Source organism: Lissotriton vulgaris, chromosome 10, assembly GCF_964263255.1.
Source record: "Lissotriton vulgaris chromosome 10, aLisVul1.2, whole genome shotgun sequence".
NCBI lineage: Eukaryota > Metazoa > Chordata > Amphibia > Caudata > Salamandridae > Lissotriton > Lissotriton vulgaris.
In genome coordinates, this window is record NC_141698.1 from 471638509 (window position 1) to 471642271 (window position 3763).

Consider the following 3763-nt stretch of genomic DNA (forward strand, 5'->3'; position numbering starts at 1 on the left):
TAGTGCTCTGTACAGGGGCTGATAAGGTGACCCAAGCCAATCTAGTTATGCACCTAGGGTACATGGAATCCATTTTACAGGGAGAGCAGATAGCCTGGGGCTCTTATTAGCAGGGAACCAGGCCAACTAAGTCGAAAACCAGCTAAACACAAGGCAAACAATCTGGGGTAACCATAGTCAGGTAGCCACCTTCCTACATAACCCCCCCCCCCCCAAACGAAAGGAGATAAGGCTATCTTTGGCCGGGTAAGCCTATATTGCCTGAGTGGCCATATAAGGAAGTACCTGCACTAGCATGGGTACCCCCTGTCTCATGGTCCACTAAGCAGTCCCTCACCCTTGGGGTATTAGAGGGTCTCCTCCATAGGGAATCACTACCTTGGGTGTGTTTATGCAGGGAAAAAGGCTGGTTTTGATATGGAGTATTGATGTGAGGCTCCACTAACTTAGGGCTCAGCTTCCTCCAATTATCCTCCACCATGTATGCCTTTCTTTCTTAAACTGAGTTGCACTGTGCTCTCAGGGTCAACCTCTGGCTACCTAAAGCTGGAGGTTGGGTCCCTCTGTTTGGCTTGCTGGAGGGACAGTTCAGGTTTGGACCCTTTGGGTCCCAGGTTTGGCTGTGCCCAACAGAATCCATCTGTGGGAGGTCCCTAACTATTTTTAAGTGGGCTCCCTCAGGAGTTTTTAAAGTTTTCACCTCACTAGGGCTACTAGTTTTGGTGCCCCTAATCTGTTGATGGGGGTGCTTTATTTGACAGGGGGCCCTCTGGGTCTTACTGTCCTTCTTGTCCTCTGCAGCCCTGGGCTGACTAAGACAAGGCAGAGAGGGGCAGGTTACCTGCTCCAGACTGGGTCCCACCTGAGAAGGGTCCACTGCCATCAGAGGCTCTATCAGGCCAGGCCTAACAACCTCTGGGGCAGTTCCTTTATCAGGGGTAAGATCAGTTTCCTGAGGAGGCTGATCTTGTCCTTATGTCTGGTGAGGGGACGATTTCTCTTCCTACTCCATGCTCTCAGTTTGGGTGGAGTGATCCATCATTTCAGGCTTCACAACACACATATCTGTTTGAGTTTGGGCTGTGGCCATCACAGCCCCACCAACCTTTTCAGGAGGAGACTCAGTTTGGGTTTCTGCTGTTATCATAACAGCTTTGCTATTCTGTTTAGGAAGAGCTTCTGCTAAAGATGGGGCTGAGTCCTGCACAGCCCTACCAACCTTTTCAGGAAGGACATCTTGGATTGGGGCTGTAGCCATTACAGCCCCACTAACCTTTCCATTGGCATTTACCATTCTAGAATGGATTTCCTGTTCAACCTCAGCCCAGGCTGAGATTTCCAAATCATTCCCTAGTAAGCAGTCTACAGGCAAGTTTGGTGACACTGCCACTCTCTTTGGGCCAGTGACACCTCACCAGCTGAGACTTACTACTGCCATGGGATGATTGGTTTGGATTCCATCAATGTTTGTTACCTGGTATGTGGCACCAGGTAAAAGTTGCTTAGAGGGGACTATACAGTCAGCCACCATGGTGATGCTAGCCCCTGTGTCTCTAAAGGCTTCAACTTTCAAACCATTGATGATGGGTTCTTGTCTATATTTGCTCAAGGTATTTGGGCAATCAGAGAAGTTGGCAACCCCCATGCCAGTCTCATAAACAAGATCATTTGGGGATGGGGACCCGGATAGGCCAGGGTCCACCTGGGCTCCAAAAGTAAACCCACCCAGATTCCTGGGTGTGCTCCCACTTCCTGGGAGATTACTGCTGACAGTAACAGGAGGTGTTGGAGCTGGCTTTGGAGGTATATTCTCTTTATTGCCATTCTTGGGACAACAGCTGTCTGTTTTGTAATGCCCAACCTGTTTACAGGCATGACAATAAGGCTTTTTCTGTGTTGAAGAAGTGTCTTGGGACCCACCCCCATTCTTGGAGTTTTGGGGCCCTGGGGAAGTCTTTTCCTTACTTTTATCCCCACCCTTCTCTTGAGGCTTGGTAGACTCATTCTTCTGGTTACTGTCCTGATTCTTAGGCCTAATCCTGGTTCTGACCCATTTATCTGCCCTCTTTCCCAATTCTTGGGGAGAGGTCAAATCTGAGTCCACCAGGTGCTGGTGTAAGAGCTGGCTCTGACAATTACTTAGGATCTGCTCCCTCATAATCAAATTATACAATCCTGTTAAGTCATGTACTTTGCTGCCATGTAGCCAACCCTCCAGATCCTTAGTAGCACAATCTACAAAATCAGTCCAGTCCTGTGTCTGTGTCTTCTGGGTGTCTCTGAACTTCAACCTGTATTGTTCAGTGGATAAGCCAAACCCATCTATTAGAGCACTCTTCAGGACTTTGTAGTTTTTAGCATCCTCATGTCTGACAGTGAGGAGCTTATCTCTCCCTTTCTCTGAAAAGGAGTACCATAAGATTGCTGCCCACTGTTCCTCAGGAACCTGCTATACCATGCAGGCTCTCTCAAGAGCAGTTATCCACTTGTGGATGTCATCCCCTTCTGTGTAGGGGGGCACAATCTCTGTCAGGTTTCTAGTATTATAGGACCTGTCTTTCTCTCTAGGAAAATTATTGCTGCCACCATTGGCATCTAAGCCACACATTTTCTGTTCCCTTGCTAAAGCAAGTTTAGCTTGGGCCAGGGCTAACTCTTCCCTCTCTATCTGGAGTTCTCCAGCTCTCATCCTGGCCTTATGCTCTCTTCTCTGGGGGGAAGTCATTCCCCTTTGAGAGTTTCTGGAGACACTAGAAATGTGAGAATCCCCTGAGGGAGATCTCACCCTTCTATTGCTTGTGGGAACTAGGTTATAGGATCTGGGGAGGTGCTGGCCCTCTCCATTCCCATGTAGGTCCAAGTTGGCTCGGCTAAGCCTCCCCACTGGTACCTGGTTATTCCTCTGATCCTGATCATCAGGCACATCTAATACTGAGCCATCTTCCTTCTCTTCTTCCTCTTCCTCTTCTGGAGTTTTCTCATTCTCAGAGGTGTTTACTCCATCTCCTAAGTCTAAGGGAGCTGCACTCGCCTTATCTAAGTCATCCTTTTCCAGGATGGCTATCAGGGAAGGAATGGTGGGGTTTCTGCCCCTTTTTAGCCCCCTTGCAATGCACAAGGCACCCAAGTCTTTGTGGCTAAGTTTGTCATAGCTGGAAGTTGCCTTGGTAAGTTCAACTGTCACAGGGGCAGAGCCTGAAGCTCTTCCTGTGTCAGACATGACTGCTAGTGAGGTGCAAGTGGTGCACTTACCTACACTAAGTGTTTTCCTACTGTACCTTGTAGTGAGTTGTAGTCAGGGTGTGCTAATCCCTTTAATCTACAACTAATAAGTTCAGTAGAACTTAATATGCTAAGCTTTTGATTTACATGTACCTAGGGTACTTTATGTGATCTTTCAATTTGATAAAAAGATTGCAATGGTAAAACAACAGCAAGCTCAAATCCGCACCGCTGCGCACCAATGTGAGAAATTGGCCTGATATATGATGTTTCCAATTCTGGAACCACCTTGTATCAGTCCAAACAATCCCTTATGGTGTCTGGTTGTAAGTCAACCTTATAGACAAGCTATCTTAATGGTAGCATAGACTAAGCAGCCTTAAAGGTTAAACTCAAGAGGTTGTGTTAAGCGAGCTGTTTTACCAATCACAATCCTGTAATATCAAATGAAAGGACACCACACAAGTATATATTATAAAAATATATGTGTTTATTACTAAAAAATATTCCCCAGTACTCTTTATGAGCAAAGGGGCACAAG

General features: G+C 47.1%; 1 pseudogene; it reads right to left on the bottom strand.

Moving 5' to 3' along the window:
* Positions 1–232: 232 nt before the first annotated feature.
* On the bottom strand, positions 233–2158 carry LOC147685421 (uncharacterized; annotated as a pseudogene).
* Positions 2159–3763: the final 1605 nt, after the last annotated feature.